This window comes from Cryptomeria japonica, chromosome 5 (assembly GCF_030272615.1).
Source record: "Cryptomeria japonica chromosome 5, Sugi_1.0, whole genome shotgun sequence".
Taxonomy (NCBI): Eukaryota; Viridiplantae; Streptophyta; class Pinopsida; order Cupressales; family Cupressaceae; genus Cryptomeria; species Cryptomeria japonica.
Window position 1 is genome coordinate 838720115 of NC_081409.1, and position 19097 is coordinate 838739211.

Consider the following 19097-nt stretch of genomic DNA (forward strand, 5'->3'; position numbering starts at 1 on the left):
ATCTCACGACATGCTTTGATCGCAAAAATGTGGTCTCATGAAATCCGATGATTGCAGGATATCCACAAAATGGATTTGTCAAAAATAAAGAAAAAATATGAAATGGGGTATTAACATCCATCAAAGCATATCGGCCACATGCAAATTGTTTGATTGAATGCCTCAAATTGATGTCATCTCATGGAATGACATGTTTGACAAAATGTCATATGATGCAGAGTGTAGAAGTTTAGACAAGGTAAGCAAACCATTTGACAAAATGCCTTCATAAAATAAGCTCACATGGAATTCTAGATGTGCATAAAATTGTTCTATTGTGAAGGTTTCAGAACACCTTGGGCCAAATTGAAATCTTTGAACGAACATGTGGGCATTCATCATTTGACAGAATAACCATGGATCTCTTCAACCAATTTTGTAGTAAATTCATGTGGGATATCAATATCTTATTCTAGATATGCATATGACTTGAAGTTATCTAAAGATGATGATGGTTTTATTGTGTTATGAAAAGGATCAAAGTCTTGCCAATTACATCTCTTGAGAAATGACTCAAAGTTGTCGACAAGTACTTATGTTTATACTAGAGAGGATGGAATCATTTAAACCCTTAATCAAGTATAAAAGTCAAGGTTCGAGTCGTGAGGAAATTGGAAAATGAATAAGATGAAGTTGGATAAGAAACTTGTTGCAATCCTAACTTGAAAGTTTGATCTAAAGTTTTATGTTTCAAGATGTTTTTTTGTAAAAGTGATTTAACTCACTTATTGTAACTAAAGGTTAGGAAGTTGACTTTTTCTACGCATAAGTGTGTAAGTTACTAACTCATTGAGATTTATGCAGAAAAGAGTTAGTTATTAACCCAAGAATAGAGTTAGTTACTAAGGTGGTTATTCTGGGAAGCCTATAAATACAAGGCTATTGGTAATGTATTGGGGGAGACTTTTTACAGAGGGAAAACTCTGCTGGAATTCCAGGAGAAACTTGTAATGACATTTTGATTTGTACTATGTATAGAAAGGATTTTGGACTTGTATATTTCCAAAAAGGATAATGAAGAATACATCTTAGTTCGTATGTTCTAAATGTATTCATGTGTTATTATTGCCGATGTCTCATATGTCAAATTGGTAGTCTTTTTATGCATATGTGATCTATACGATTGATGTGATGATGCACAAGCAACCTTTGGTATCTCAATTTGAATGTGTTGAAGTATCTTATCTCTCTGTATGTTGAGATTTTTCATTCTTCTTTATCATCATGTCATGGATAAGCATATTACCTTAAGAACTCCCCTTGTAATTTGTTGCTAATGTTGGGAAATCTCAGTCGATGGTCGTATGTCTATTGTTGGGGTTTCTATCTTTATTTCTCTTTAGTTTTATGTTTTCTCCTTTATGTACTTTAAGGTTAAAAGTACACAAAATCCTAAATACCCCTATCATACAAGGGAGCTACCCCTCTCAAATGCAGAGGAAGATCATGTTTCATAGAACGATCTCTCCAACTATTGGAATGTTTGTCACTGCTCATCGGGCAAACAGGGTCAGTTTCAGGTAAACAAGACAAATTTGTTTACCAACAGATTTTAACATTTAGCACTTCAATTTTCAATTGCTCGATTAATTAATATTATTACATTAAAATCATATTAATAATTAATTTATAGACACAAGATTTAATCAAGTGTAAAGGAATGATGTTTTATCACAGATGGAGGAATTTTGTTAGGAGATAAATAATTATTATTGAATCAAGTAGTCATATTAACGCCTATTTAGTAGAAGTCGATCTAATTAAGATTTATAATTTGCAATCGTAATAAAAGGGACATATGATGTGAATTTATTATTGTCCTTATAAAATCATATTGTTTCATTTGATTATAGGAGTTATCATAATTCGTTATGTTAGGAATATCCTAACTTTGTCATCTCGGGGTTTTTATAGAAACCTAAGGCTTCTAGATAATTTTGTTCTATTCATTGCTCACATTAGAAGAATGTTTCATTATAATTTAAGGTTCCACATGGAGCAACCTGTTAAGTTGTCACATCTAATTAAGCATAGGTTGCATATAGTTAAGTGTTTCAAAAAAATTTGTTGTGTGTGTTTTTGCCCAGAAGTTTGGGCATGACATTTTGATATAAGAGCCCTAGGTTCATACACTGGTGAACATGGGCTACATTCATAACTTAGTTGAACTAAACTGTTGTCTTTGAAGTATAACACCTAGGTTGAAACTTGCGATATAACAAAGTGAAACATAAGTGAAAATTCTTCTAAAACAATAGATCCACATATATCAATTTAAGGGCTCCAAGGGTCACTAAAAGCCCTGAAAACTAAAATTAATTAGTCATAAGGTTTATCACATAATAAGACCCCAAAGGCTACAGAATTTTAAAATTTTAAATATTCTTGGTATTTAATAAACAAAATTTAGATCATTAGTACTTATAAGGTTACCATTCAGTTGGAACCCAAATGCAATTATTTCCCTAATCAAATCAAGTATGAGGAGTTAATTCTACGATAAAATACCTCTGATGGTAACTAAGCGAATACCATCCATTGAGGTATGTTATTGACTTGGCAAGTCAAGCAAGCTAGTTAGACATAAGATGAAAGCACAATAAACAAGATAATTGAGATAGCAACAACTCAAGTTAGATTTTCTTAGCTATGCAAAAATTTTGGTGGTTCAAGGACCACAACCGCCATTTGAGACAACAATGGAGAAGAGTGAAGAGGTACTCTTGCGAATATTAGAAAGAAGCACTAACCTATCTTAATGAATAGGTTCCTTAAGCGTGTGGTCAGGCTAGGTTGCTTAATAAGAGCTTTCATTAGACAATCCTTGTAGCAATGCAGAGAATCTAGAGTTGTAGAACCCTGAAGATAAGGACTAAAATGATGAATGACAATCTCCTTGATAAGTGGGCCCTATCAATATTATAGATGAATTAACCAAGGAGAAAGGATACATGAACTTCTTGGGTTAAAACGCGTAATTGCAATAAACCCTAAGTACATTCATAGTTATATAATTGGGGAAAACAAGCAAAGTAAAGCCACAACTAGTTCCCTTATGGGAAGACAATCTTGGTGAAACTAATGGCAAGGAGAGTAGGGATGATTTGGGAATCGTACAAAAAAAAAATCCCTATTGAAGAGAAAGGAGTGTAAAAGTATTAGGATCTTATACTCTAGGAATGAGTAACTAATATTCATTCAGAACCTAAGGAGAAAAGTGCAACCCAATCATGTCTAGTCACTAGTTACAAGATGATATGTAACACAATTTAAACTACTTGACACAACCGAAGTAGGTTTGTAAATTTATGGCACTCAAGTGTGAAGGTATGCAAAAACATTAAGTATGGATGAAACAACATGCAGATGGAAATGGCTTATGGAACGATGGTATAGCAGTATTATAATACGAAGGTTTTAATGACGATTAGTTGGCAGTATAAGATATTTTATGAGAACATGGATAAGGAGCTAAATTATGTGGTTAGCCAAGGGAGAAATTGGAAATAATGGGAGTCTTAAGACATTGGTAATTATTGGACACCCTTATGTTATACCACAATTGGGTAATAGGATATTATGATGATAAGGTGGTTTACGTGGTTTGAAGGAAATTGTAAGTTGTGATATGTCAAAAATTGGCTAGTAAGTAAATATAAATAAGTAATATGGAAAGAGATAACTTCTTTTTACCAAATTTGAATTAATAGGCTGAGTGTTGGTCACTTATCGAGTGCACACCCCCTTGATATCATAAGTGGCATAAGGGAAGTAGGAGGGAACAAGTCAACTCTCTGCATTGTTTGAAATATGTCATGAAATGTGAGGGAAGGAATTAGTTGTTAAGCGTTATTGATTTTACTTGACAATTAGTCCACCCCAAATGGTTCTTAACCATAAGTGTTAGTAATTTGGCAACATGCCCCTTATTGACGAAGACGAAAGGATGATTAGATGTGAAAATTCAAGAAGATAGCAAAGGGCTAAGAGATCAAATGATGTCCCTAGTAGAATTATATGATTACATTTTTTTTTCAAATCCTAAGTGTTCCTAAGTATACAAGTGACAATTTTGTGCCGAACTATCCACCACATATGAGTAAGACATGAAAGTGTCGATGCATGAGTTACCACGTAATATTGAACCAAGGTTTAGTATGTTAAGAAAATTAATGGAAGTCCTAGAAGAATGGACAGAGAATGGTAGAGTTAGTGCAGTCACCTACTAGATATATTTATGGATGTTATTAACCCTAAATAGATAATGGATTATGTTGGAAAGTGAGGCTTGCGATAGCAATCACATGAAGGTTAAATGGAACATGATCTATAAAACGATTGTAATCTCATGTATATAAGATATTTCGTAAATAATAAAGGAATATAGATAATCTAAGAATCTCAAGAGTCTAATAATCACTTCCTAACACACTTAGGATGTGTGATCTTGGGTGATGTGCTGCGGTTACTCCCTATAGCATGGCTAGTATGGTCATCTTGTTTCGATTTTTGATTCGACTGTATATTTTGACTTTCTTTGAATAGTATTTTGCGATCTAGGGGCTAGTACTTTCTTTTTATTATTTATTTTTATGATGAAAGGACCACTAAATTTATGTTTCTTTTTATTGGAGCTATGGCACTTGCCATGTTGCTAATTTTAATATCTTTCAATTGCCAGCATTTTTCTTCTTTGATTGGACTTGGTAAGAGTAACTTTTATTTTGATCTTTTAAAGTGTCAAGTGGTCATTTTGATGTTATTATAGCTAGCCCTAGTGATGTGGTTTGTGTAATGTCTATCATGTTCATTGAACCACTAATAGTGCGTCAAGGGAGAATATCGCAAGGAGTGAAATTAAACACATAGAATAAACAAAGAATGTTATTTCGAAATAAGGTAAAGAAAGGAATATTCTCCTAAATAAAATTATTTGCAAGTAATCTACGAAAGGAAATTTATAACAATATATATATATATATGTGTGTGTGTGTGTGTGTGTGTGTGTGTGTGTGTGTGTGTGTGTGTGTGTGTGTGTGTGTGTGTGTGTGCGTGTGTGTGTGTGTGTGATCTAGACCTAATGAATTACGAAAGTGATGATAATTTTAGACTGGTAAATTTGGCATGTGTATGGAGATGATTGCATGGATGGGATAAAAAAGAAATAATAATTATTAATTTTCATCACTCCCTTAGAATGGGATGGTTATGTACCTTAATGTTTGGGTTTTGTGAATAATGTACCTATGAAACTAAAACCTTGGTGCCTAGAAATACCAAGCACTGTGGGCCCTAGGAGTAGAAAATTTCCCTACTTATGGGTAGATTCAAAGAAATTAAACTTGATTATTCCTTGTTGCCTAAGGATGTTGGAAAAAATAAAGCACCTAGGGTGGGTTACCAAATATGTAATTAACCCCCTTACAATGCATTGTCCTACAAGGCAATTGATAACACTTTACCTATTCTTAAATTGATTGCACCAAATTGTAACATAGATCATATTACGGATTCTTTAGGCAAATTGGACACATTGTCCAAATTGATTGCTGACAATGTGATAACCATTGACAAGGTGAATGAGGACACAATTAAGGAGAGAGTTGAAAATGAGATAAACAAATTCTTTGAAGACACCATAAAGAAGTGTACATACCACTTCAATACATTATTATCGGTACTTAACTCTACAATTTTGGAGTGCAAAGAGCTATATAAGGAAACATGCAAACCTCACCTTTTGATAGCAGACATAGATAAAGAGATCAGTAAAACACAAAAAGAAATAGATGACATAGTTGATAACATAATCGGTTCATCCAGACATATATCAGTTTTTGAGGAGAAATTAGAGAAACTTGAAAAAGAAAAGGCAAGGATAAGGTCATATGCCTGAGAACTTAAAAATAAACTTGGTCCCAAGTTGGAAAATCTTATCTCTCATGGAATTGAAATATCTAAGGCATTAATTCAACAAAAATTTTATGTAGAGTCTAAATCTAGTTTTGACAGATATTTTTCAGATTGTAACAAACCGGTTACAAACTTTGAGGTGAATTTTTTGCACTTGTTTGACTAGTTTTGACAACCTTTGTCATTAATGTCAAAGAGGGAGTAGTGGAGAGGAAAATGCTTATTTAGATGAGATCATTTGCTCAGGGGGAGCACATCTTTTTGAAAACTTTTTTTGACTTCAGTTTTTGGAAATAGTTTTTGGATTTTTCTCATGAGTGTTGCCATCAATGCCAAAGGGGGAGATTGTTGGCATTCTACACTCTTATGAGAATAGTTGATATTTTCATTGATGGCAACCAACAAGAAATCATCTGGTAACCCACCGATAGTTATTGACACCAATAATAGACTTCTACATACACCGACAGCGACAACAATGCATACCCGCACTCAAGCCGACATGGAATAAACTTTTTTTAATTATTTTATAATGTAATTATCTCTTGTTAAAGCCGACATGGCATAATGTAAAAGACTCATATATGTATGAGATCTTATAAGTTATTTTGATATGAGAGAGAGAGGAATATAGATGATAATTATAAGGCAATTTTGTATAAGGTGATATAGTTGACAACGAAGGTTTTGCTTATAGATTGAGCTTAAACTAGTACTGAACCTAGCATAGTTTTGATTAAGTAAAAGTAGGTATTTGAAAGGTACCCGAACCTTCTACAAGTCAAGAAAACATAAATGCTAAAAAACGTGCCTGATCACTTCAAAAAGATAAAATGAACCCACCGGAAGGGAACAACTTAATACATCATTACATTAAAAACTCATAACAGACAGCAAAAGGAAAGCACAAAGACAACAAAGAGATAGAATCAAGGACAACAACTGGAACTAAATACTATTCAGAATTTCCTTAGCATGAACAACCATTTGTTTCATGTTGTTCGCTGAGGTCTTCATATCCTCTAGCTCACGACCATCGATGTCGACCTTATTCTTTGTGTTGGCTCTGGTCCTCCTTTCATGACCCTTCTTGTTCACCTGCTCTTTATCACCATCCTTGTCTGCATTATTCTTGAACCTGTTGATAAAGATGTTCATGTTGTCCACTGAAGATTTGAGGATTTGGAAATTTTGATCAGCAATCTGCTTGATGTTGTGCTCCAGCCTGTCAATTCTGCTGCCAAAATATTTCAGTTTGTTTTCCATTTCCTTTCTATCTCCCATCTCATTGACCCTTTTTTCCATTGCTAAGATTTTTCCAACCATACATTCAATAGCTTCCGCATTATGCAGAATGACCACTAACTCTTTAACATGCTCCGCCAAGGGCTTGTCACCAACTATAATTCTTGCCATGGCCTGTGTATTAGTTTTCAAACTATTAATATCCTTCACCATAGTAGCAGTGGTCTCATAGAAAACCTTAATAGTATCTTTGTCACCACTATCACTTTGACCCCCTTTTTCCTCGTTATGCAGACTAGTGGTATTCATGGTCTCCAAATTATGCTTAACCAGGTTACCATCCCCTTCTTTGTCCTGACTATCAATCCTCTTATTTTCTTCATCCTCCTCCTCAGATTCAACCAGAACATAATTGAAATCAGAATTGCTACCCTTTTTAGTGTTCTTTTTCCAAGCCTTCTTTCCAGAGGCTTTCCCTTTCCTCTTTTTAACAGATTTTTCCTCAAGGGATTTAGTTTCAGAATCCGACATTTTAGATTCCACAATAATCCTCCTCTTCTTGGCCCTAATCCTCTCTTTTTTGCTAGTTTCTTCTGACTCTCCCTCAGTCTCTGAATCAAAGTTGAAACCACTATCCTTACTTTCCATAGTCTCATCTCTGGCATTTTTGCCTTTAATAGGCTTTTCAATGCACTTCCCCTTTAGCATTTTATAAACCAGGACCATAAGCCCTTGGTGGAGGGCATGATCACCTTTAGGGTCCTTCTAGATCTCCTTTATAGTATGATCCATTGAACAAGAAAGGTAATAGGGAAGGATAACCCTTTCTCCATGATGAAAATGGTTGAGAAGGATGAAGTGATGCCCATATGTCCTGGTAAACCTACCATCTAAGGTAATATATTCAATAGAAGCAAATAAGACAAACCTCCATGGCCTGCAAATTCTCTTCGGGGAGTGGTAGGAGTTGTCAATTTTGATCATCTTTCTTCTCTCACCATCCGTAATAGGAAACTTGTCTGCTACTTTATCTAATATCCCTTTGTCCCTATAAAATTTCATAACCTCGGTAGTCATCCCCGTGGCCTCAACGATAACCTCTTCGTCTACATTCATCATATGTGATCCAATCAATTTTTTTCCATTTTTCCAGTTCTTGATGAAATAGATGGTGATTGTGGGGTCCTTCCCACTTAGTCATTCCATGAAAACATTGAGACCCCCCTACTAAAGGATACCCCAGACTTCTTCATTCTTTCTCCATTCAAAGCAGGAAGCAGGTTCAAATCGTTTCTTGTTACCTCCCATTTTTCCAGCACCTTCCTTGCAATGCCTTCTCTCATTTTGATAACTTTTCCTCTAGTTTTTGTGGCTATTCTGTAAGAGCACCCATAATCCATGCCAAATAATAATGATATGACACCTTTTTAATAGCTCATTATCTTCAAGCAAGCCCTACATCGAAAAAGGTGGAAAGGTCATTAGAAATAATGATTAAAAGTACCACGTTGCCTTGTATAGCTTCGGTCATAATTGAGCAAGGATTTCATTTCACTTGCAATCTCCATTTTACCATAGCTAGTAATGATGTCTCCCGATTGGCAAGCCAGGTTGGCTGCCCAATCAGCGCAAGAGTTGGCCTCCCTGTAAACATGTGTAAAAATAGACATTTCAATTTCTTTGCTAATTTTCCTAGTAGCTTTAATAGCATTACTAATCGACCATGATGGTGGGAATTTCACATTTAAACAATTGATCATGTTTAAGGAGTCTCCTTCACACCAAACTTTAGTGCAATTGGCTTATTTGCAAGGATAATCCCATGATAAGCCACCATGGCTTCGGCAACATGATTGGTCTGATTTCCTATAGGAATACATTTTATGATTTTACATATTCCCCATTCATCCCTTAGGACCACTCCACATCCTGCAACCCCCGGGTTTCCCTTAGAGACCCCATCCAAATTGATTTTCATCCATCCCCTAGGCGGGCTGATCCATATCACTCCCTCTCTAGGATTACTCTGGATGCCCTCTTGAGCTTTTAATCTCCATTTTTTATAGACAAATTGATCCTCTTTAGTGTTAGGATTATCAATACCACCTGTAATATTCATATTTTCCACTATACTTCTTCTTATTTTTTCAAACACAATGTTAGCCTTAGTATTCTTTTCTTTGAAAATTCTATCATTTCTCTCTTTCCATATACCCCAGCATATGTGAGGTAAAGCAATTCTCCATAATAAGGTAGTGGTTTTGTTTTTTGAAGGATGATGCCATGACTTGAAAATCTCCTGAATCAAGTTGGGGAAGCTCCAACTGATTGAATTGATCTAGACAACTTCCCCAAACATCGGCTGAGAAGGGGCAATGAAAGAGCACATGATTTATTGTCTCCTCATTCTGCTTACAGAGAGTATAGAAACTTGGCATGTTGATACCTCTTTTTCTGATATTCTCTGTAGTAAGAATTTTGTCTTGAAGGGCTATCCAAAAGAAAATACTGATCTTGGGGGTAAGACCTTTCACCCAAGCTTTAGCCCAGCAAGGACTTTCCATGTTATTGTACCGTTGATGGTAAAGAGATGACACAATAAAAGTACCACTAGCTGTGAGTTTCCAAATTAACTGGTCTTCTTCTTCAATCCTCACCATTGAGTTCATGACTTTGTTCAAACTACCCAAAGACTAATCCACTTGAGATAAGTCTTTCCACTGTCCATCTTTCCAATAATCCTCCACCTTGGTTCCAAATCTTTCCTTGCATTGGTTCTGATATCTGTTCCACTCAGGGTTTTCATTTAAAGGGAGCTCCAAAAGCCAAGGGTCCTCCCAGAACTAAATAAGATTCCCTTTCCCCAACTCCCATTTTGTGCTTTTGATAATTAAGTCTCTAGTCCTAGAGACATTTTTCCAAATATTGGATCCAATTGGGATAATCTCTGCTTTGAGGAAACTTTGAAGATTCGGACATTGGCTTTTATATTTGTTGTCCCATATTTTTTTCCACTCTCCTTGATTTCTATATCCTCTCCAAATCTGCTTGGCCATAAGGTATTCATTTATGTCTCTTATTCTTCTAAGGCCCAGACCACCTTTATTCATAGGCTTACAAACCTTCTCCCAAGCAATTAAGTTCATTCTCTTCTTCTCCTCAACCCCTATCCATAAAAAGGATCTCTGAATTTTTCAATGGCCTTAGCATACTTAGTAGGAATCCTAAACAAGCTGATGGCATAGAGAGGGATACTTTGAAGAGTGGTTTTTAGCAATTGAACCTTACCTGCTTGACTAAGTAGAGTTCCCTTCCATCTAGATAGCTTTTTATGGAATTTATCCACCAAGGCTCCCCAAAAGGTATCCAGAGGATCTTGACCTAAGGGGAGCCCCAAATAGGAAGTAGACAAGCTACCAATTTGGCCACCCAAAATGTTACTAATTTTAATCCTCCTCTCTGGGGTATTGATAAAATTAACAAAGCTTTTAGACTAGTTTATAAGCTAACTAGTAGCCTCTCCATAGTTATCCAAAGCCTTTTTTAGTCTTCTAGTGTCCTTCACAGTGGCTTTTCCCATTATTATAGAATCATCAACAAACTGCTGATGAGAGCATATTTGACTGCCAAAGAAGGATTCAAACCACAAAACTCCCTTTTCTCAACCAGCTTTCCAATACATCTCCCCAAACATTCTGCCATGATGATAAAGATCACTGGAGATAGAGGGTCCCCCTACCTGAGACCTCTTGAAGCTTTAAAGAAAGGAGAGTGGGAGCCATTCATTAACATAGAGAAAGTACCTAAAGAAGCAAGTTGCCTGATAAGGCCAACACTTCTAGGATTAAAACCAAAAGTAGAAAGAACATCCATCATAAAATCCCAATCCACTCTATCATAGGCTTTAGAGAGGTCAAGCTTTAGAAAAAAACCTTCTTTTTAAGAAAAGGCTAGAGAATGGATATTTTCATGAACAGAGATGATAGAGTCCAAAATTTGCCTTCCTGGGACAAAACCACTTTGCTGAGGCGAAATAATGGAAGGAAGTAATTTTAGAATTCTAGAGGTAAGGACCTTAGAGATAATCTTATAGAGAGAGTTGCATAAGCTTATAGGTTTGAAAAGATCCATTGAATCTACCCCCATCTTTTTGGGTATAAGAGCTATAAAAGTACCATTAACTTCTTTCAAAAGTTTTCTAGCACCAAAAAACTCTTTCACAGCTCTGGTAACATCATCTCCAATAATATGCCAGTACATTTGGAAGAATAACATGGGAAAGCTGTCTGGACCTGATGAACCTGGCATAGTTGATGTTGATCTGAAGTAGTACATTGTATTGGATTTTGATAATCCATTTTGTAAGTCAGTGAGACTTCTATTTTGTAGTTGAGCAGTGAGCTCTAGGCTGCTAGCCTTCCTGCATGTGCAGGCCCCTCATTGTATGTAATATTTATTCATTAGTTAGTGAATGAATATTGTCGGTCACAAATCCCACCAAGGTTTTTCCCACACCGAGTTTCCTCGTTAAATATCTTGTGTTATGGTGTGTTCTCTATGTTGTCTTTGTTATTTTTAATTGCTGCACTAATTCATATTTATAGGTACACTATTTTGGGATACAAAGTTCTTAATAAGTTTAAATATTTTGCTAACTAGTCAGACACTGATTCACCCCCCCCCCCCCCCCCCCCCCTCTCTCAATTTCTTTGGGACTGTCATTGATTGTAACAAGATCAGAGGATGGCTATGTCCTTTTGGAAATTTCACATAAGGGTATTGTAGAATGTTTTGGTTTAGATTGGTTTGTCCTCAAGGAAATCAATAGGGGTAATTTAGAAAGGAAATACTAGTATAAAAAGGACATGTATAGAAAGGAATTTGTTCCACAATTTATGAAGAAAATTTGCAAAAATTCACAAAATTATATCTTGCCATCAGAGAGGGAGCCTCTCAAATTAGAGTGCTTTGAGCCCTATTGTTCTAAACCCTACTATGCATTAGGGTAGGTGCTTTGGGTAGACTATGGGCTAACTCAAATGTTCATATATTCCATGATGATTGCCATTAATATCCAACACCCCTCAATAAATGAGCTATATGATTTCATAGCCATTATCCATGATAAGTTCCTTGAAGGGTTAATGACAACAAGGAATAAAAAGAAAAGTTTATGGTGAAAGTGGAAACAACAATATTGAAAGACTAAATGAATTCAACCACAAAAACCCTAGCCTAACAACAACAAAGATCCACCATAACATATGAAGATTACCTAAGACAATGCAAATCAAATGAAATCACAAAGATTATACCATCACATGTCCAATAGGGTTTGGATCTCCATTCTTCCTATCTTTATTGATCTTGCTTTGATATATTTGCTCTAAGATTTTATGTGTGTACAAGAGCTCAACAAAGAACAGAAATGTGGTTGCAAGTAGGCATGATCACATATGGAAGTTCAAAAGCGTAGTGTAGTCGAAATGCATAGTTGAGTAGATTGATTAGGATTGATAATGAAGGAAGCATCTCCTTATATAGAAGACACCATAAGAAATGGATGGATAAGATTAAGAGGTGTAAAAGATAAATGGTCGGCTATGATTAGAGGGCAGGTAAAGGAAATAATAAAATAATGAGAGGGTAGGTAGTGTAGGAATTAAGAGATGAATGACATGTGTCATAGGTAGAAAAGGTTAATGAAATAATTAAATAATTAAATATTCATTTAATTAATAGAGGAAATGGGATCAATTAAATAAATAAGATATTTATTTAATTTAGGAAAAGGATAATTTAAATAAATAAAAGTATTTATTTAAATGAGAAATAAGGCTACAAGAGGATAAATGAATTAATTAAATAGAATAATTAGGCTTAAATAATTAAATAAATAAAAATATGTATTTAATTGGACATGACAATTTTAGGTGTCTACATTTTGCCCCTCTTTGAGACAATGCAGCTTGTCACGTTGTTTCAAAGAAGATAATATGAACTGATACAAAGTTGCCCCAAGATGGGAATGATATGCCCCCTTGAGAGATTGGATGAAAATGTCTAAAAAGATCATAGACAATCTCTCAATAAGAAAGAAAGGATAGAATGGATTGACCAAATAGGATAGAGTGACAAAGTCACGTGATAATGAAGACTGACACAGGAGACTAGGGGTAGGGAATTCTATAAGATAGACTATGACGGGAAAACATCCTCATTGTCATCCACACATCCAAGAGATCAGAGTGTAGAGAGAATAAAGCAACAATAGTCAGCAATGATGGCATTAGTGTATAGATTCAATCGCGTTCACCGATTTTAGAGGCCAACAGATGTAGGAGAGTTGGTAAGTACCACCAAACCTCCTTGTACTTTGTCACAATAAATATTGTCATAAATGCATGTTAGGTAGGGTAATATGTCTTCAAGGCCAAACCAACAATTTTGTGATGAACATACATTGTCAATTGGATAAGCAGCTGAGAGGATACACTCAAGCAGGTCCTCTGGGGAAGACTAGGGTAGCAAATAGGGCTAGGATTGATAATTTTGTGATAGAACATATGTTGCCAATTAGGAAACTACTCAAGAGGATATACTCAAGTAGAGCCCTAGGATAGGATAGATCGAGGCACTTTGTGATGAACAACGAGTACCAAGATAGAGTACTTTGTGATGAACAGGGAGTATTGAAAAAAGAGCAACACTTTGTGATGAATAGTGAGTGCAAATATGAGCAGCACTTTGTGATGAACAGGGAGTGCAAAAACACGTAGTACTTTGTGATGAATAGGGAGTACCACTAGGATAAATAGCAACACTTTGTGATGAACAGTGAGTGTCACTAGAATAGAAGCAACACTTTGTGATGAACAATGAGTGTCACTAGGATAGAGTATCATAAGCACTAGGATAAAAAGCAGCATTTTGTGATGAACAAGGAATGCCACTATGATTGACATAGTTGATTTACTTGATTGTAGGAGTACCTACCTATGCTGGAGTCATGGGAGAGATTCCCATTGACTCAACATTTATGACTAGAGTTGACTTTTGAGGACAGAGCAGCAATTGAGGTTATGGGCTTGCGACATATTTTGTATGTGCCTGAGTTTTGGGCGAACATGGGGTTGCTGACTACGTTAGCTGAGAGATGGCACTCAGAGACATGTACATTTCATTTTTCGATGGGTGAGATGACATTCACCTTAGAGGATGCATATAGGATACTAAGGATATCGATCGATGGGGAGTTAGTTCCTTATGATCAAGTGGGAGACAAGGATCCACGGAGACAAGTGTTTCAAGATCCAGGACTGGAGATGAGGGTAGGATATGGAAAACCATAAGGACAGGGTGAGGGGAGAGAGGAGGATGAATTATTATCCTTGAGGGAGATCTGCTAGGGATAGGCAGATGAGATCCAGGATCTAGAGAGGGATACAACTAGACTTAGGAGACAACTAAGGGACACTGATCGGGAGAGGGATTAGGCTATTCAACACTATACAGAGGCTGAGCTAGCACTGAGGGCAAGGAGGCAAGCAACAAAGGACACATGAGAGATTATCCTGGGGTAGGTCCTTCTAGGGCTCAGACTCCATCAAGGCTAGCTAGCTCTAAGGGAGGGAGTTCATCATAGCCTTGGAGGGCTCCCTATGTATCAGTTTTGTACCATTTTGTATGATGATGTAGACACCTTCAGGTGATTGTAGCCATATGATTTTTGACATCATTGTATCATGACACTTATGATTTTGAGATATATATATGAGATGATTCATCATTTCGGCAGCTATATGCATGTGTACCTATGTGATGCTTCTATATGTTTTATGATGTATATTTCTATGTGATGCTTATGATATGGATGCAAATATGTACATGATGAAATGCAATATTTTTGTTTTTTAATGTTTTTAATATGTTATGATTATGCAAATGTGAATGTATGAAATGCAGATGAATATGATAATGCAAATGACTATATACATGATGAGAATGTAAAATGTGCTAACATGTGTTGTGTGTAGGATGTGATGTAATTGTGATATCTATGTGTATGTATGAAATGCTTAATATGTGGTAATGCAGATGCAACTACATGAAACACAAATATTTTTGGTGTGTCATTATGCTCAATCATGTGATAGCGGGCTACATAGACTCAAGAAGGACAATGGAGATTAATCAAGAAAGGGGGATGGAAGATAGAAGATATGAAAGTGAAAGAGCTTCTTGTGCATTATCATCATTGAGCTTTATTATGGCAAGTAGGTTATGACAATCGAGGCATATGTTTGACCCAAAAAGTCATTGTACCTATTTGCATGGAGATAAGACAGTCACAAACAAGGAATGCCTTAGTTCCTACTAGACTCATAGTGTCCTCATATCCTTGGACAAGTCATAGCATTACTAAGAGACAATCCACAGACAATAAAAGAAAAATAGGTGACAATACCCCATCCTTACCTTTCTAGTCAACGACATCCTAGAGATAAAATCTCTAGTCAAAGACATCCTAGAAAAGCTAAAAGACATGTCACCAAAAAGATAATATCAAAAGAAAACCAAGACTTGACACCCACATCCACTGTAGTCCTCAAGTTTAGTGTCTCTTGTCACTTGTATAAGTCTATTTGATTGTGGTCACAATGTTTACTTTCACAAAAGGATAGATAGCACTGAACCATAATGTTGTTTGAGTCTTTTGAAAGATTTGATTTGTTGAAGCCCATTGTTGTTGTCGTGTCTCATCTAAAACTGATTGAATCCATGCAACTGATACTTTACTGTGGAAAAGATGAAACTTTATTGCGGATTTGTGATGTAAATGTTTCTTTATTGTGGATTGTGCGTGGATAGACTGAAGAAAATTGGAAGAAACTATACCCCTCAAAATAGGTGATGTTCTTAGTTCCACACCCATTACTAGACAGAAGATTTGCCTTTGCCATAGATAGGAGTTGATTTATTATGCATGGAAAGGGGTGAAAAGGAGGATTATTATGAATGGAAAATAAATCTTGGGTAGAACAATAACAAGCCATGATGGGAATGGGTAAATTTATTATGGATGAAAAGGTTGTGAGTGTGTGCAAAGTGAAAGGATGAGATTTGAATCCTGAAGGAGGGAGGAGAAATGTCTCTACGCATGGCATCGGTGACCCAGTTTTCACCATGGTACTTGCCCAGGGTGCCACCGAAGTGGTTTTCACCATTGGACGAAATGTTTTTTTGTTTTCCCATTTTTTTGTGTCACAAGGCGTCTGTTTGCCAGGGTTTCACCAAGTAACAATTTTTTATTTTTATGATTTTTTTTGTCTTTTTTGAAATTTTTTGAATTTTTTGTATTTTTGAATTAGGATACTCTGAAGAGCTATTTGTAAAACCTGTGAAGGTGCATGTTGTTGATAGGATCCTCCAAAGGTTCACCCTCTATGGTGGAGAGCTAATATGCACCAGATCCATATGCTATTGTGATGATGTAAGGACCAAGCCATTTTGGTTCAAACTTGCCCTTCTTCTCTCTGTCTTGCTGATTTTTAGGATTTTCTTTGAGAACTAAGTCACCTACCTCAAATGTGCAAGGCTTTACCTTGTGATTGTAGATGCATTGTTCCTTTACTAAATGATGTGTAGCTCGAGTGGTTGTCTTCCTTGATAAAGGAACTGAGATAGAATTACTAATGTGTAGACTACGTAGGCCCATATGCATGTCGTCTAAAGAAGTTTGGGCATCCCTGATAACAAAGTCCTCCGAGGAAGCTCCATTAAAGGTCCATGATGTATCACCAAAAGGGAAAGGATGTGTGGAACAAGTGGATGAGTAATGAAGGCTTGTGATTGCAAAAAGAAGTGAAAGTACGATAGCATGATGGAGACTTAGGATCAACAAGTATGCTTTTTGACTTGAACTTTTAGAACTTTTTGCCCTAGTTGTTTTGATATTAGGGGAGATCAACTCTTGTTCTTTTTGTTTTATAGGATTTTTATCCTTGACCTTAATTTTGGTAGAGTCCAATAGCTTTTGATTTTGATTTGGACTAAAGGACTTTTCTTTATTTTTGACTTTTATATGTTTATTTTCAAAGCTTGATTTTTCATCCCCAATGAGTAAGGGATATTGTAATTCTTGTTGATCCAAGTCTAGAAGAGGAGTGAAAATGGAATGAGTGGATGAAATGGTAAAGATATGTGAGTTCTCAAGAGGGCTGGTGATACACTCAATAGATTCTTTGTTGGAACCACTCTTAGGAGTATTGATATCAAGAGTTGTTTTCACCGCTAGAGGAGATTTGCATTCAGACCTAGTAGCCACAACACTAGGTGCTTCGTACCCAATTCCTTGGCATTCCAAATTGTTTATAGATTATTCCCTATCAACTGAATGTCTTAGGAGATAGTGGGAGTTGATCAACATGAAAAATATACTCACCACATCCCATGTCTTTAAACTTGAACTTTTCTTTGATCTCTACTTGTTTTGATGTAGACGCTTTCAATGATTCTGGATCAACATATGTTGATGAAGGAACAACCTCTCAATTGACTAGGATTGTTATTTTTAATCTAGGTTGTAGATTGTTGCAATATATGAATGGGTTTGGGTCAGCTTTGATGGTCACATCAACTCCATTGTGTGGGAACTTGATACATCGATGATATGTTGAGGGAATAGCTCTCATTTCATGAATCCCTGGATGCCCTAGCAACATGTTGTATGTGAGATCTAGGTCTACAACATGACAAACCACATCCTTTGTAACTAGCCCAACTTTGAGAGGCAAGGTGACTGTGCCCTTGGATGAGCACTCTTTGTAATCATATGCCTTAATGGTGATTTTATTTGTACAATTCACAACCTTATCTGAATATCCCAATTGTTTTATTGTGTTCAAAGTACATATGTTTAGACCTACTCCTCCATCTATCAGGACTCATTTTATTCGATGTTTGTGTAGGAAGGCTTTAATGTGTAAAGGTGCATTATGTGGTTGGCTCATGGAGGCATCGTTAGCTTCTGTGAATGTAAGGGAGTGTGGAATGGAAAGGTATCCCACCATGGCTTAAAACTAGTCCATGTTCAGATCAATGGGGATAGAAGTGTCGTAAGGTTTTGTCAAGAATGGCTTTATGTGCAGGGGATATGCGTAAGAGCTCGAGGATGGAGATAAGCACGGGTGTCTTCCCCAACTATTCTACAAGGTCATACTCAGGTTTGGTTGATGAGGAAGCGGTGTTTTTAGCTGGAGCACCTTGCAAAGTGAATTTACCTTGATGAGTTGTAACATTACATTCAGAGGTAGGTTTGGAAGAAGATCCAATGCCTTTTAGGACAATCTTGGGTCTTTGGGTACAATTCTCAGGTGTTTTGTCCTTGATGATAATGGTAGAGACATAATTATCCATTGTAATGTGATTGACAGTTGATTCATAGCTATAAGATGCTCTAGTATAGTTGGTTTGGTCATCTATGGCTTTAGCTTTTCCCTTGTCATGTTTTGGGAATGGTTCTTTAAACATCTCATGTTCTTGATTGGATAAGTGTCCTTCAATCTCAATGTCACCTCTATCAATAAGATCTTGTATGATGTTCTTCAGTCGATGACAATTTCTAGTTTTATGGCCTTTGCTCTTATGAAATTCACAATACTCATCATCATTCCACTAATTTGGTTTGACCTTTGGTTCGTATGGAGGCAAATCTGGAATTGTTATTATTTTGTTTGCCACTAGCTTTTTAAAAATTGATTCTAGTGGTTCTCCCAATGGAGTGTACTTCCTTCATGATTTGGAAGTTGTTTGAGTATTCACTTGATTGTTTGTAGAGATTGATCTAGAAAAAATGATTTTGGGTCATACTGTATTGGCATCCACAACACCATCATTGA